Source organism: Amblyomma maculatum, chromosome 3, assembly GCF_055883805.1.
Source record: "Amblyomma maculatum isolate TAMU_Amacu chromosome 3, ASM5588380v1, whole genome shotgun sequence".
NCBI classification, from domain to species: Eukaryota; Metazoa; Arthropoda; class Arachnida; order Ixodida; family Ixodidae; genus Amblyomma; species Amblyomma maculatum.
Window position 1 is genome coordinate 71,997,725 of NC_139346.1, and position 17,939 is coordinate 72,015,663.

Below are 17,939 nucleotides of genomic sequence, written 5' to 3' on the forward strand. Positions count from 1 at the left end.
CGGCAAAAGCTGAAGAATACGCAGCGCAACTCGCTAGACAAAATTGGTAACAATTCAGGGCCTCGCCTAACGGAACCTTAAGTACGGCCAGAACCTGGAATCTCCTAAGAGCACTAATCGATCCGACCAAAACAAAATCAGAAAACAATAAAAGCATCCACGGATTCATCCACTCCTTCGAGGGTTCGGACACCAACCTTTTAGAGAAGGCGCGAAAAAAATGTTTCGGTAATCACAACCCCTCACGATACCAAGAACCTATCGCCGAGCCGAAAACGAGAGACTCGACCGCTCAATAATTGTGGAAGAAGTTTATGTGGCCATAAGGAATACAACCAGAAACACGGCAGCAGGAGGCGACAGAATCGACAACGCCCTGATCCGAAACCTTAGTGACGACCTCATACAAGAGCTCGTAAGCTTTCTAAACAAACACTGGGAGGTGGAGACGGTTCCCGAAGACTGGAAACACGCCGAAGTAATTATGATTCCTAAAACTGGCAAACAGCTCCAAATAGAAAATCTCAGGCCCATCTCGCTCACGTCATGCCTCGGCAAGCTTTACGAGCGGGTGGTGATGCTTAGAGTGCTAAATTTCATGGAAGATAATGACCATGTACCCAATACCATGTTCGGCTTCAGAGCAAAGCTCTCGACGCAGGACGTGCTGCTTCAAATACAAGATGTGCTCCGCAACGTACCCCGAACGGGTTAAAATGTCATAATGGCCCTTGACATCAAGGGATCATTTGATAACGTGAGTCACGAAACGATCCTTAGAGGCCTAGATGACCTGGACTGCGGACGCAGAATCACGGGTACGTCAAAGCCTTCCTGTCAGATAGAACTGCCACCATCGGCATGGGAGACCTTCGATCGAACAAACTTCACGCGCCAAACAAAGCAACACCCCAAGGATAAGTCATTTCACCTATCCTCTTCAATATAGCTATGATAGGTCTAGAACGAAAACTAGAGAAGAACGAAGGCATCAGGCACGCCATGTATGCAGACGACATAACAGTCTGGACGAGCACCGGTTCCCTCGGGGAGGAAGAAGAAAAACTACAGGAAGCGGCCTCCTGTGTACAGAAATATTTCGGAGAAAGAGGACTCGCATGCTCGAGTGAGAAATCGGAACTGCTTCGAGTGTGGAGAGGCAAACAAAACTGGACCGTCCCAACCAGTGAGAACCTGAAACTCAACATCTACCTGGAAGGAATGCCAATCCCAGAAAAGACAACAATAAGAATATTAAGTATCTGGGTTCAATCGAAACAACACAGTAGTCACACTTTTACCATGCTCAAAACAACAACGATACAAGTGACACGCATGATCACCCGCATCACCAACAGGCAGCATGGCATGCGCGAAGAGGAAACAATAAAACTAGTTAGAAACCTGGTAGTGAGCCGAATGATGTACAGCCTGCCATACCAGTGCCTCAACAACAGTGAAATACAACAAGCGGATGCCCTGCTACGCAAAGCGTATAAGACGGCGCTCCGATTACCACGCAACACGTCTACAGTAAAGCTCATGGCGCTTGTATTGCAAAACACATTCGAAGAACTACGCGAGGCGCAGATTGAGTCGCAAAAACTCAGGCTGCTGCAGACAACGACTGGAAGAGCGCTCTTACAGAGGCTCGGATACCGTGAGCAGATGCGAGAAATAACGAGGACGGTAACGATCCCCGACGACCTTCGCCAGTCCCTCAAGGTATCTCCAATCCCGAGAAACATGGACCCTAACCTCCACCAAGGTAGAAGAGAAGCAAGGGCCGATTTTATTCAAAAAACATACGTCCTCAAGATACGACCGTGTATACAGACGCGTCCTCGAGAGGAGGACACAACAAAATTGCAGTGACCACGGTGGTCGATTCGTCTCTACGTGAAGTGACCAGCGTCTCTATCCGACAATGCACATTAGCAGAGGCCGAGGAAGTAGCCGTTGCTCTAGCCGTGGCGGAGGGCTATAGAGCTGGGTGGTTGCTAACGATACACACGGATTCTCGAACAGCCTGTCGAAATTTCATGAATGGTAGGATTGGTCGTCACGCGCTCCGTATACTCCTCGAAGCGAGCGACAGAATTAAAAACCACGAAGAAAACAAGGCCAGACACAAAATTATGTGGGTACCGGGGCACATGGGGGTGGCAGGGAACCTAGAGGCTGACAGGATTGCTCGAGCATACACTACTTTCCGAGCATCCGACGAGCCCGCGGAACGTTTGCCAGCGCCCAAGGCATCCCATTGGAAAAAACTACAGAAAATTTTCTGATGTTACGACAGTATTTCTGTGCGGTTTTTGACGGGAAACCTGTTGTGTCAACAGAACACTCTGTAGTAACATCAGAAATTTCTGTAGTTACATACAGAAAAGTGCTACAGAACTACAGACAATAGAAATATACTACAGAGAAACTACAGAAATACAGAAAAATCTGCTGGTTACGACAGAACTACAGGATATTTTGTCGTATTTTTGACAAAGTTCTGTAGTATTTTTCGACTGGGATACTCGGCTATACTAGAATACTACAGAGGAAGAAGAATGCGATATCCCCCACCGCACAGTTCTCGCACCAGAGAGGAAGCTGTCATATAAGGACAATTACAGACGCGTTCATTCTCAAACCTACACATACTAAACAAAGTGCACCCTACCATATACGCTGACAGATGTCCGTGGTGCGATGAAAAACCAACACTATATCACATCACATGGGCGTGTCAAAACATAGATGTGGTCCCCAAAATTTGGAACTCGAGTGCGGAGCAATGGGAGACTCTGCTGTCCAGCGACCGCTGCGAAGACCGGCAAGGTCTGGTACAGCGAGATTAAGGGGCAGCGCCAGCGGAGCCTTGAACTGAGGGCAACCGACCATTGTGCAAAAGTGGGCGATGTCGACGGAGAAGACTTGTGGATTCAACAAGCAGAGATCTCTGAAGAAGTTCCAAAAACCACCAAGAAATATAGGGCTATATAAATTTTTTTCCTCCTCCTCCTTCTCTACGCGTTTTTTTCGTTGCGCAGCAGCTAGGGCTGTCGTTGGTAGGGGATTTTATTATTTTCTATTCTTTAGTTTGTTACGCGAAAGAGTGAGAAGTATGAGCCATATTGAAGGAGAAAAATAAATTTCTTAGTAATTTATTCTCAGGCTAACATTCTACCCTTCATAATGTGTATGAAGCAGGTATAAATGGTGCGACTTTCCAAAAAATATTTTGTAAAAGTGAGGTATTCCAAGGTAAACCCAATACTTCTGCTAGCGCCTTTCATGATATTTCCCTTTATGTTCATCTATTTATTAGATCTCAATATATCGATAATAAGTGTGTCACTAATAGTATCTTTATCGAAATCATTTTGATACTAAATTCAGCATGAAATATAGCTTGGCTTATAACTTGAGAAACATACAAGCTACTGCTATTGCATTGAGTTATATTGGACAATGTTTAAAACCTCATAACCCATGTTTTGCCCGGGAGGACTGGGAGGCGAGCCTACTGGCCTGCTCCGACCTGAAAGCCCAAAAGGCTATGGTCAAACGAGCAATGGCAGCCACGGAAGCCACTCGGCTCGCGTACTATACATACAAAATAATATAATAAGCCTTGTCTTCTATCGCGGAATTGAAACTCCATCCCTTGGATCCCCGCGCAGCCCATCGTTTTACCTCTGCGCCATGCCTCGCATTTTTTCCTTCATTGCCTGGCTTTGGTACACGATATGACGCTCTTCATAATTGCCCTTGTCTACTGTGAGAATGATAGAGGGATTCTACGAGTGACAGATACTGCGGCTTTCCTTTCCTGTAGAAGAATTATAGAACGCCGGTGAACTTTTTTCCGTTCAATGAAACGCTGGTTGTGTTCGACAAAGGGTGCGCGATATGCCGTCACGACAAGATGCTTGTCCAGAGCCGCTGCGAGAGAGGCCTGGAAGACTGAACTACGAAGAACAAGAACCCCTAGCGAAAAGACGTCGCCAGGAATCTCAACGACGCGCTATGGTCGCCGCTAAACAACAGCAACAGCAGCAGGAGGCATGTCAGGAATAGGACGAGGAGGCAAAGAGGTTCCAAGGCTCGTCGGTGCACTGAACACACGATAAAACTCACGTGAAAGTGCAAACTCAGCACCAGGCATGACGTACCTTTACGCTACGTATATGCACGCATAGTAGAGCTAAGCCACTGCAAATGTTTTGTTTTTAATTCACAAAATCCGTGCGAGCTATCTCCCCACTGGATTCAGTTCAGTTCAGGCGTTCAGTCGTGTCCGACTCTTCGTGACCCTATGGACCATGTCACGCCACGCTTTCCGGTCTCTCACTATCTTCTTAACATCACATAGCTTCATCTGCAATGCCTCGAGAATGCCATCTAACCATCGCGTTCGCTGCCTACCCCTTCTCCGGCGACCCTCAACCTTTCCCAACATCTAAACCTTTCTCCAGAGACTCCTCTCTTCTCATCAGATGACCAAAGTAGCTGAGCTTTAACTTTAGAATTTGACCCTCCAATGAGCAGTCAGGGTTTATGGTCGACAATATCGACTGATTTGATCTTCTGGCAGTCCAAGGAACTCTTAAGAGTCTTCGCCAGCACCACAATTCAAACGCGTCAATTCTTCGGCGGTCAGCCTTTTTCACAGTCCAACTCTCGCATCCATACATCACAACTGGAAAGACCATAGCACGAGTTATACGGATCTTGGTTGGCAGACTAATGTCTCTGCTCTTTACTAGGCGGTCAAGGCTAACCATTGCTCTCTTTCCCAGAAGCAGGCGTCTCCTAATTTCATGGCTGCAGTCTCCTTCCGAGGTAATCTTGGCGCCCAAGAACAGAAAATCTGTCACAGCTTCCACTTCTTGTCCATTGATGCTCCAGGACTTGATAGGGCAAGACGCCATGATCTTCGTCTTTTTAATGTTCAGTTTAAGCCCAAACTTCTCACTCTCTTCTTGTACGCGCATCAGAAGTCTCTTGAGATCCAATTCACTTTCTGCCATTAAAGTGGTATCATCCGCATATCTAAGGTTGTTGATGCGTTTTCCAGCGATCTTCACTCCAGCTGAAGACTCGTCCAGACCGGCCTTCCTCATGATGCACTCTGCATATAGGTTAAATAGGCAGGGCGACAGTATGCAGCTTTGCCTCACCCCTTTCTCAATCGGAAACCAATCAGTAAGACCCCCACTGGATTAGTAAGTGAGTATTGTGATCCCAAACGATTTGATTCTTGTGCCAAATACTGTGTTACCTGATCGAAGTATTATTGTGCTAGAACACAACTAACGCGCAGCATTACAGAATGACGTTAGATTCCCATCTTTGAGTCCTTTATAGCCTAAATGTGCATGGCAGAACTAAACTTGAAGTTTTTGGAGACACTGGCATAGTGCTTTAAAGGAAGGTGACTAATTCGTAGTTAACGGAACTATGAAATGCCTAAAATGAGGCAAAGCAAATGTGGTCGGGAGTGGGGTATACGTGCTCACAAGTCAATTCATCGAAATAATGTTTCAGCTAGCTCCATTCCACATCGGAGATATTGGAGAATAAAAATGGCCCTTCTCCTCTTTCCCCTCAGTTGAACACTCTGAGACACCAGAAAAAAAAAAACGAATAAAACAGTTCAGGAACTCCGCCGTGCCCATGAAACGTCACCGGGTGACGCTCGGTTCGCAGACTTCCCGCTGGCGCAGTGTTTTACCCGAGCGTCGTCCACGCATTCATTGGTCTCTGCCTTTCCCTTCCCCTCTATGTTTGCATTACTTTGCCGCCGGTTTCTGCAGTATCTTGACCTCTCGCAATTGTTTGCGGCAGCAGCCCGCATGACTGTAGGTGGGCAGGTCCACACACACCGGCAGCCACCGCGGAGGAGCCCTTCCCCCCATATTCCCATTTACCTCAAATTAGCTCCTACCGAGTACGGCTTTTTTACAAGACCATTTTTGCTCCCGCCGCTCAGTGAGGCTCTGGTGTCAATAGCTGTGGTACCGTCTTCAGCGGTTTGACCAACGGCGGCCGGTCTCCTGGTGGAGTTGACGCGGTAGCGACGATTCTGCATGGATGCTGGCAGATGAGCGTGCGAGTTGCATGCGTGCAAATATGTTGTCGGCTTTAGCCAGGAGTGCTTTCATGATAGTCAGCGAGAGGCACCTATTGTGGTGCATAATGAATAGAATGTACAAGTATCATCGGCGAGAGCCGGACACATGATAGCTGCAAATTTTGGAGATCGGAATACAGGTGAGCACGAATCATGCGCCCGCGAATCTTGAGAATCGCAATTAACACAACGAGTAGAGAAGTGTTTTTTTTTTCTAGTCATTTCGCGTATTTCTTGGATACATCCTGTGGTCTCCGAAATCCTTCTGGAAGTGGTGCCCGGTTAGCATATCTAGTCGACCGGACTTCGGAGATGCCGTGGGTCCACGGCTTTCTGGACTGGTAAGGCTGCCCACCTAGGGCGAATATTTCCCGCTTACTCTGAGCAAATGTTTCTCTTTCTTTCTCTATTTCCCTCTCTTACTCTATCTCTCTTCCTCCTTTCGCATATCGTTTAGGAAGTGCCAATGAGTAACCCGAATGCGTGTTTTTTCTCATGTGTACGCATCGCCCTAGCCAGAATCGACGGCGCAAAACATCAGCAAAGCAGCTCGGCACATGGAGTTCCGCAGCGCAGGTGTTCACCTATTTCCTGAGCTACATGCTAGACTCGCACACAGGAGCACGCGAGCGGCTACGATAAAGAGGCAGTGAAGCGGCCGATTTCAAAACGCCGTGTGCCGTGGCTTCTTTGCCAAACAAACAAGGCCAAGAGACCACCAGGGAGCAGCGCAAGACCGCAGTGCCGTCCGCGGCAGCGCTCCCAGACGACATCTCGGCGGTAAGCAGGCGGCATCCGGCGCTGCAATTTACCGGTGCGAATTTGTGTACTTTCGCGATGCAGCTGAGGGCAGCCCTCTTTTGACACGCGCTCTATTTATATACCAACACTCCGGACAAACAGTGTGTACTGCAAACACGAGACGGGACTATAGTACCCTGTTGCTGCGCTATCGGCCGGTACAGAAGGTTGACACTGGCTATTTTGTGTGCTGCTCCTGAAATATCATCTGAAGACGAAGTGTACATTCGGTACGGTGTTGAATAGGAACAGCCCGTGCTCTTTTCACACTCTGGCGCCGACGCGCACTGTCAGTCAGACGCCGCAACCTTCCCGGTTAACATCGGGAACCAAAGCGCCAAGTTCAGGGGTTCACGTATACAAAGCATGCAGCACACAAACAGCCGACTTTTGCAGCTACCGGAAGTGCGCCCATGACGTAGTAGCAGTCGTGTCTGCAACCAATGGCAGCCTGTCGTGGCCTGTCACTCTGGGTAGTTGTGACGTAGGTACTCACGGCAGAATAGTTCCAAACTTCACTGCTACGCGAGAACCGAGCAGCCCCCTAATTTCAAAACGCGCACATTTTAAGAAAAATAGGTTAACCTACCGTTAATTGAATTGCACTTTGGAGGAGCGCTCCAAAACCTTCGTTCTACACGTTGAAAACGTTTGTCAGTGATCTTTTTAGCCATTCCGTAGTCCCTGTAATGCAAAAGGCAGACGTATCAGCTGCATAGCATTGAAAAAAAAATTATGTGTCCACAGTTACAGCAGAAAGCCCTGCATCAGTGGCTAGAATCAGTCAGAGGGGAGTGATTGCATTGGCTTTTGACGTTGAGAAAGTTGATATCCAAATAAATAGGCTTTTATTGTCAATATTGCACATAACAACAAATAAAATTCAAAAGGACAAATTAATACAATACACTTCCGTCTGCCGATTTGCTTTCGCATACCTTCCCTAAAATGAGATCTTTCATAATCTTTCACGACATAAGAACAACAATGGGCAGTAATTTATTCGCATATTTTCACAAAAAAAAAATAAATCAACCTAGAAATGCTGGTTTTATGTTTTTTTAGGCTTTCTAGGCGGGTTCGAAAATAATTCTAATGTAATTTTATTGATTCTCTCAGTGAAAATGAGGGAGGCTGCATTACGCAGCCTTCTTTCTGGTAGCTCCCTTATCAGCACAAAGTAGAACTTCTGATATCGGTTTAGATTTATGGCCGTGTTTGTATCCTCGTGGTGGCTGCTAATGGCGTTTGGTCAACGGGTGGCTGCCTGAAGTTGAGCGCAAACAACACGCTCCAGCTCGCCGCTGTGAAATGGTGGTTAAAAAGTTGAAGAAATCTTTTGATGCTGGACTAGGGGTCGTATGCCTGATGAAGCAGAGTTATACGGCAAGCAAAGAGGTAGGGCAGGAACACGAATGTGAAATTTACAACCAACCATTTATTTAATAATTTTAGTGCTCTCATGGCACTTGCCACATGCGTTCGTCCACTAGCGGTGTTTCATAAGGTATATAATGAGCATTCCATTAAACGTTTCAGTTCACCAAGGCACTTCTTCATTCCCTTGTTAGTCAACAAAGGCCTGGGAGATTGCTAAACCTTAGTGTATCCTGTAGGGGCAAAGAAAACAAAATTAATTAGGTTGTGTGCGATGTATGATAGCACACTGGAAATATTTTGACAGTAATCGAGTTGCTTTATCAGTTTATCAAACTCACTGTTTTGAAAATCGAGACTCTTGCTTCACAAGCTCAGAGCACTGAGTGATGTATGAATCCATTGAATAGAAGGATCTCTCTTTAGAATGAGGAAATATTGCTGGGGTTACTCGCGAAGCGTTTTTATTACAAATGTTACGACGGCACCACATGGTTGTCACGAAATCGGCGCATATTTTTATCAAGCCGGCGCGGCGCGAGGCCCCCGCGGCGCCGCATGTAAGTTTCCACAAACTTCGAGAAAAACCTCCTTCCCCGCGCGAGAGAGCGCATAACTTTGTACGCGTCGCCGTCACCCTCATTCTCATCACCCGGCGATGACGGTGGTTCATCAGTCTGGAATATGATAGAGCTCTATAGAATTTTCTACGGGTCCTAGCCCATGACGACGCGCGGCTCGACAGGCGGAGAAAGGAGCGCTTTAACCAGCGAAGCTAAGCTTGTGTGCGCGCTAGCCTTAGCGCGCCTTAACAGACAGACGCGCACGCCCTATTTATTGAGGCCGCGCCGCTTGTGTAGTCAGTCAGTTAGTGATTGCGGCGTGTTCGCAAGGGCGACAGCTGGAGTCCCCGGGGGTCACCCGCTGCTGGCAAGCCCGCGGAGCTGCATGGCGGCCACATGGTGACTTTTGTGGTGTCGGACTGCAACAGTGCCCGGTGAACAATTTGGTGTTTGTTTATGTGTCTCTCCCGTGTTTGATCGGTAGTGTAAAGCCTCTGTGTTATTAAATACCTCTTTAGTTCTATGGTTAGCGTTTGTTTTCTGTGAACTTCCCGTATGGGCAATTTTAGTGTTTGTGTATTCCTCTGTATCGTCTCTTGCTGTGTATAAAGTTTGTTTTGTATGTTACTACTGACTCCAACCCTTACTCTGGCTAGAACCGGCGACAGCTGGGCACCAAACGGCCACCCCTTCGTCACTACAAGGTAGTTGAATTCCGGCTGAGTGTGCCACGCAGGTAGAGGGCATCTCCTTTGCGACCGGAACAGCTACCTCCACTCACTCTAAAGGTGTCTGGGAGTGTGCGCACCGTTAAGGGCGCATCGTTAACAATCCCTCTAATTATTAACGGGTGACAATGGTCTACCATTGTAATTGTGCAATACCGCCCCAGCACAATTCTCTTGAAAAAAAAAGAATGATTTCTTTACCAAATACATTCATCACAAGGCCAACTTAGTTCTTTTCCGTAATACCTTGGTTTGAGGGCCTCTTTAGTAAAAAGCGAGCGCTTTTATCTATATAGTTGTATGCACTTCCAATTGCCCCGCTGGTGTTGTGCAGTGTTAGGGCACATGACTACTGTGCCCAAGGATGCGGGATCGAATCCCACCCTCGGCGGCCGCTTTTCCATTGAGGTGAACAGCTAGGCTCTCGCGTGCTGTGTTATGCCAGTGCACGTTAAGGAACCCCTGGTGGTCGGAACTGACCGATCCCTCCACAACGGCGTCTATCATAGCCTCAGTCGCTTTCCGGCGTCACGCCCACAAAGCAAACCAAACACTCGCAATTAATAAAAATCAATTTTTACGCACCGTCAAAAAGATCAGTACTTTTTTATTGTCCTTGAAACAGTTCAAAAGTTCAGAGGCAAGAAATAACAATCCGAATGTCTCGGTCTACCGGTCAGAATGATCTGTTTCTCTTGTCCTTCGGCCTGTGAAAAAAAAAAAAACTCTTGAATCCATCCTCTATATGTAGTATTCAGCGACATTTTTACAAATCTGAAGTATATCAAGCATCTAGCACTGCCAAAGATTGCGCGATTAAAAGTATAAATCAAATGCGGTAGGAAACGTTTTTCCTTCTGTTGTTTCTATATTACGCACATGAGTTACATAGAAGCTTAGTAAAGTACATTACGGCGTCTTGACGTTCTATGTGCTATTTTGCATTGCCTACGGGCATCTAGGCGTAAGAGAGCAAGCTAGTGAAATGCTCCTAACGCCCACAGCACTCAATTTCTTTAATGGGGCATGGTGATTCAACACTGCTCCTGGGGAAAAGCTCTCGGAGACAACTCTACATCGCCATGTACATATAGGTGACTATCAATGATTAATTTTCGCTGCAGCGTTAAATGTGTGCACATATAGGAAAGAAGTACTCAATACAATTCTATTAGCAATAAGTAGCACTGCTGTTTTTTTTATGAGCATCAGCACAGCCACAAAGTGCCACAACAGTTTTTTTCTGTCAGAATAAGAAATAAGATGCTATCGACGGTGTTCCTACAAGAAGTCTCCATTTTATACTGAAGCGAAGTCCTATAAAAGCAGAACAACAGCCAAAAGACACTTCTCTGCAATAAACATTTTGTCTTCACTTCTCAGAGCAAAGTGCATCTTGATATTTTTCTAAACTGTTTTTAAAAGCAGCCTACCTAGACAGAATGAAGTTTATGCAGTTATATATCTCTTTGTATAGAACGCAAACTGTGACAAATTTATATTTGCTACTAACAACAAAGACTGAGCAAAGCAATGGTGCAAGCTAGAGGCCATTGCGTTCTTAATGAGTCGTTCTCCTCCATGAAGCGTACATGCATGCGAAAGCAAGTATATAATATATATATATATATATATATATATATATATATATATATATATATATATATATATATATATGAAGTAAAAATTAAAAAAGAATAAGACAAAGTACAATCCCCAATGCTTTCCTTGGCCTCGCCGACTGTTCCCTTCTTTCATTCATATATATATATATATATTGTTACGGGTGTAGTTGAGCTTGAGGTTGCAGAGAGCAGAGACGGGAGACTAGGCTTTCACACAACAGGCCTTTCCTGCAGGCACCAGCCAACACTGCTCGAACGTCGTCGTCGTCTTCGCCCAAACTCCCGATATTCTTCTTTTTCCTTTTTATGCGAATATCAGTGCATGCATCGCCTAATGTAACACTACCTCTCCGGCTGAAAAGCACCGTCCCGGTGCGTGCTAGCGTCCAAACCAGGATCTGTGTAGTACAGCTGTAGGTGTGCAACATGGAACGTCTCGGTGCGTGGTGTAGAGATATGGCGTGCGGGATGCAAGGGCGAAATTTCGTATGTTACTGGCTTCACTTGTAGAATGCGGTAGTGTCCTGTATAACGGGGCAAAAGGTTTTCCGTGAGGCCAACGCGACGAGCTGGGGTTGAAGCAGCACGAGAAGCCCACAAGAATACTGGGTGTTGCGATGACAGAAATCATAACGACGTTTCTTAGAGCGCTGGGAGACTGCGAGTCGGTTGCGAGCAACAACGCGGGCAGCATCAGCTCCGGCAATGGCGTCACGAGCATATGAGCCTGCAGTGACGACCGAAGGTAGCAGGCTGTGAAAAGGAAGCAGAGGTTCACGGCCGTATAGAAGATAGGAGGGAGAGTAGCCGGTAGTGTCGTGACGCGACGAATTGTATGCAACTGTCACAAACAGAAGCGTTATGACCCAGTCGCAGTGGTCATCAGAAACGTACATAGACAGCATGTCAGTCAGTGTCCGGTTAAGGCGTTCGGTAACCCCGTTCGTTTGTGGATGGTAGGCAGTTATGAAAGAAGGACGAACGTTGCACAATCATAGGATCTCGTCGAGTATACGTGCAAGAAAGCAACGGCCACGGTCATTGAGCAGTTGGCGGGGAGTTCCATGGACGAGTTTAACGTCGTTGAGGAGGAAAGCTGCGACATCAGATGCACAACTGCTTGGTATTGCTCGTTTGACCGCGTAGCGTGTCGCGTAATCAGTGGCCACCCCAATTCATTTACTATTTCCCGATGCGGACAGTGGAGGAGGCCCTAAAAGATCCTGATCCACTCGAGAAAATGGGTCTATGGGGATGTCGATCGGCGGCAGAAGTCCAGCTGGTAAAACAGACCTCTTTCCGGCGTTGACAGCGGTCAAAGCAGCCACGTAGCGGCGGACTGCGCGGTATAGGCCTGGCCTAAAGAACCGACGGCGCACGGTCGTATGTGCGAGAGATGCCTAGATGACCCGCTGTGGGAACGTCGTGAAGACGGCTGTGCGTAAGTGCTGAGGGACTACTAGTAGAAGGTCGGGGCCATCAGGTCGCATATTGGGCCGGTATAAGGTGCGATCGTGGAACACAAACAAACGAAGGGAAGGGTTATGGCGATCGGCGCTGAGGCGATTGATGATTGCGCGGAGCTGAGGGTCCTGGCGTTGCTCACGGCGAATGTTGGAAAAGTCAGAAATATAGAGCACGCAAGCGTCATTGTCACATTGAGGTTGGCTTGGCGGGTCGACTGGATGACGGGACAGACATCGGCGTCTGGATGCAACTGGCCAGTCTTATAGACCACTGAGAAATTTTGCTCCTGAAGGCGCAAGGCCCAACATCCAAGGCGGCCAGCAAGGTCTTTTAGGGTAGAAAGCCAGCGCCATGCGTGGTGGTCAGTGACTACTGTGAACGGCCACCAATACAATGGCGGAACTGTTTAATGGCCCAAACTAGGGCAAGCACTCACGTTCAGTTATGGAATATTTCTGTTCGGCCGCAGAGAGTAGTCGGCTGGCATTGCGATGCCACGAGGGAAACCGAGCTAATGTTGTGCGATAACGGCACCAATTCCATGACCACTTGCGTCGGTGCGTTCTTCTCTGAGGCAACAATGGCGGACCAGTGAGGTGGCCAATAAGAGCGGCGAAGGCGGCCGATTGTTCATGACCCCAAGAAGAGGAGAGCTCTTTTTTCAGAAGCTGCGTATGTAGACAGGCGATTTCTGCGAAATTTGATAAAAATCACCGAAAATATGAGCAACGTCCGAGGAAGCTACGCACGTCGCTGCTAGATTTCGGTATAAAGAAACCACTTACAGCGCGACTTTTGTCGGGGTCCGGCTGAATGGCTTGGGCATTGACCAAATCTACTAAGACCGTGAGTTCCCGGCTACCAAAGCTACACTTTTTGGAGTTCAACGGAAGGCCAGCTCGTCGGAAGACGCCAAGAATAGCGAAAACACAATGGAGGTGGCCCGCAGAGGTTGTCGAAAATACGTTGACGTCATCAAGGTAGTACAGACATGTGGACCATTTGAACGCGTGTCGTAATGAGTCCATCATGAGCTCGAAGGTCCCAGGGGAATTCAGTTCAGTTCACTCGTTCAGTCGTGTCCGACTCTTCGTGACCATGTGGCTTGACCATGTCACGCCACGCTTTCCGGTCTCTCACTATCTTCCTAACATCACATAACTTCATCTGCAGTGCCTCGAGGATGCCATCTAACCATCACGTTCGCTGCCTACCCCTTCTCCGGCGACCCTAAACCTTTTCCAACATCAAATCTTTCTCCAGCGACTCCTCTCTTCTCATCAGATGACCAATGTAGCTGAGCTTTAACTTTAGAATTTGACCCTCCAATGAGCAGTCAGGGTTTATGGTCGACAATATGGACCGATTTGATCTTCTGTAGTCCAAAGAACTCTCAAGAGTCTTCGCCAGCACCACAATTCAAACGCGTCAATTCTTCGGCGGTCAGCCTTTTTCACAGTCCAACTCTCGCATCCATACATCACAACTGGAAATACCATAGCAAGAGTCATACGGATCTTATTTGGCAGACTAATGTCTGCACTTACTAGGCGTCCAAGACTAACCATTGCTCTCTTTCCTAGAAGCTGGCGCCTCCTAATTTCATGGCTGCAGTCTCCTTCGAGGTAATCTTGGAGCCCAAGGAGAAAAAATCTGTCACAGCTTCCACTTCTTGCCCCTTGATGCTCGAGGACACTATAGGGCAAGACGCCATGATCTTTGTCTTTTTAATGTTCAGTTTAAGCCCAAACTTCTCACTGTCTTCTTGTACGCGAATCAGAAGTTTCTTGAGTTCCACTTCACTTTCTGCCATTAAAGTGGTATCATCCGCATATCTAAGTTTGTTGATACGTTTTCCAGCAAACTTCACTCCAGCTGAAGACTCGTCCAGACCGGCCTTCCTCATGATGCACTCTGGATATAGGTTAAATAGGCAGGGCGACAGTATGCAGCATTGCCTCACTCCTTTCTTAATCGGAAACCAATCAGTAAGACCATGCCCAGTTCTGACTGTGGCCTCTTATCCTTCATACAGGTTCGTTCTTGAGGAGACAGACGAGGTGAATTGGAACTCCTATCTCTTGGAGAGCTTGCCACAATCTGCTGTGATCTACGCAGTCAAACGCCTTTTAGAACTCTTGCTTTTTCCATGATCCAGCGAAGGTTGGCAATTTGGTCTCTAGTTCCTCTGCCCTTGCGAAACCCAGCTTGCACGTCCGGAAGCTCCCGATCCACATACTGCTGCAGCCTACCTTGGAGGATTTTCAACATAACCTTGCTAGCATGTGAAATAAGCGCGATCGTGCGGTAGTTGGAACAATCTTTGGCACTGCCTTTCTTTGGAATGGGGATGTAAACTGACCTCCTCCAATCCTCTGGCCACTGCAGGATTGTCCAAATCTTCTGACATAATGTATGCAGAATGTTAACAGCGTCATGGACGAGGTTTTGAAGCAACTCAGCTGGAATGCCATCAATTCCGCTAGCTTTGTTCTTAGCAAGGCTGGCTGAGGCCCATTCAACTTCACTCTTCAGGATGCCCGGCTCGAGATCTGTAATCGCAACCGTCTTATGTTGGGTTTGCACATTCGGGTCCTACTTGTACAGTTCTTCTGTGTATTCTTGCCACGTCTTCTTTATCTGAGGCTTCAGTGAGGTCCTTGCTTCGTTTGAACTTTATCACGCCCAGCTTAGCACAGAAGCTTTCTTTGATACCTTTGATTGTCTTATACAGAGCTCTTGTGTTCCTTAATTGGCTATTGTCCTCAACTGCTTGGCACTGTATGTTCAGGAAGGCATTCTTATCTCTCCTTGCTATTTTCTGAAAATCCGCATTGAGAGCCTTGTATCTTTCTCTTTCCCCCATAACTTTTGCCATATCCTCCTTTCCTCAGCTATTTGCAAAACCTCTTCAGATAACTAGTTTGCTTTCTTGAATTTCTTTTGCTTTGGAACTACCTTAGTAGCAACTTCTTGTATTATATCACGAACATCAGTCCACATCTCTTCGCGCTCTCTGTCTTCTAGATATAATTCTTGAAATCGATTCCACACTTCCACAGCATATTCTAGTGGAATTTGATCCAGATCATACCTGAAAGGCCTTCTAGTTTTCTGCGTTTTCCTTAATCGAGGGTTAATTTTGGCAACAAGAAGCTGATGATAAGTGCCACAATCGGCCCCAGGCGTTGTTTTTACTGCTTGTATAGCGCTTCTTTATCTCTACCGGCAAATAATATAATCGATCAGATTCCTGTCCAGACCATCCGGTGAAGTCCATGTGTACAGGCGCCTCTCGTGCTGTTGAAAATGAGTATTCGCTATGGTCAGGTTGTTTTCTTGACAAAACTCTGCTAGCCTCTGCCCAGCTTCATTTGGCTCGCCAAGACCGAAGTTGCCTATATTTCCGGATATTTTTTCACTCCCAACCATAGCATTCCAGTCTCTTATGAGAAAAACGACGTCTGATGATGGGGTGCGGTCTAAAAGGCATTGTAGGTCCGCATAAAATCTCTCAACGTCAGCTTCTTCAGCAGTAGTGGTCGGTGCATAGACTTGGATAACTGTTATGTTGAAAGGGTGACCTCGGATCCGAAGTGAAATAATTCGGTCGTTTTTGGGATTGTACCCTAGCACTGCTTTGCCCATTCTTTTGATTACTATGAGAGCGACCCCATTCCTTCTCTTGAATTCGTGCCCACAATAAAACACATAATGGTCCCCGGAGTTAAATTCTCCCATTCCGGTCCACTTGAGCTCGCTGATACCCAAGATATCAATGTTCAATCTGTCCATTTTCGCTTGACGACATCCAGTTTACCTTGCGTCATAGATCTTACATTCCATGTTGCTATGTGATATATCTTCTTGCAACACCGCACTTTCCGGTCGCTTCCCGACACATCCACAACTGAGCGCTCTTTTGGCTTTAGCCCAGCCGCTTCATTCGTCCTCGAGCTACTAGGAATCGCCCTTTGTTCATCCCCAGTAACATGTGGGACGCCTTCCAACCTGGGGATCTCATCTTCCGGCGCCATATCATTAATGGTATTGTGACTGGCCATAGGGTTTTCTTGGCAGGAAATACTGGAGTGGGTTGCCATTACCTTCTCCAGTGAATCACATTTTGTCAGAACTCTCTGCCGTGACCTGTCTATCTTGGGTGGCCCTACACAGCAGAGCTCACGACTTCATCGAGTTTCGCAAGCCCCTCCGCCACGACAAGGCAGTGATCCATGAAGGGGAATTACATAAGCTGATAGGCATCAACCTAATATGGAAGAGGCCATCCGGGGTGACAAAAGCCGTCTTTTCAACTCTTTCGCCAACAGAGATCTGCCACTATCCAGAACAGAGATCGATGGAGGAGAAGTATTTGGCACCATGTAGGCAGTCGAGGTCGTTATCGATCCTAGGAAGAGGTTACACGTCTTTTTTGTTATCTTGTTTAGGTGTCGATAATCTACGCAAAACCTCTAGAGATTGTCTTTCTTTTTGTTTTTACGAGTATAAGTGGAGACGCCCAGGGGCTGCTCGACGGCTCAATAATGTTGCTGGCCAACATTTTCTCCATTTCTTTCTGAATGATCCTGCGTTCGGAAAGAGCAACTGTGTAAGGCCGTTGGTGAGTAGGGCGATGCGATGTGTGAAGACTGATTTTTGGCTCAGGGATCTGTGACCGAAATCAAAACTGTCGTTGTATGACTGCAAAAGGGCGGAAAAGGCACAGGAATATGCACAATGTTATGAGGTAGGACGATGTTGCGCTGTAGAGTTACGTCGGTGATGGGGTTGACAACGTAGTCATTGTCAAGCAGAGCAGAAAAAGGTGACATGGGCACGTATACTTCCGCCTCGGGAGGTAGGCGAGTAAATATACTGGAAAAGTGGCGAGGCTGCTAACGGTCAGCACTAGGCTCGTGAACACAATAGGGTAGGGCTAGGCACAGAAGTCCGGAGGAACAGTCAATGAGAGCGGTATAGGCTGTTAAAAAGTCTAGGCCTAAAATGACGTCTTCAGGACAATTAGTAAGGACGGCGAAGAGCAGAGGGACGTGGTGGCTGGCGATGTCAACGCGCACAGTGCACATTACGATGAGGGTAGCAGTGTTACCATCAGTAGCACGAACTGTAGAGGTGTTAGCTGGCGTAAGAACTTCTTTGAGGCGCTGGCTGAGCGACGAACTAAGGATTGACATATGGGCTCCAGTGTCAATGAGAGCGGGCACAGGGACTCTATCTACGA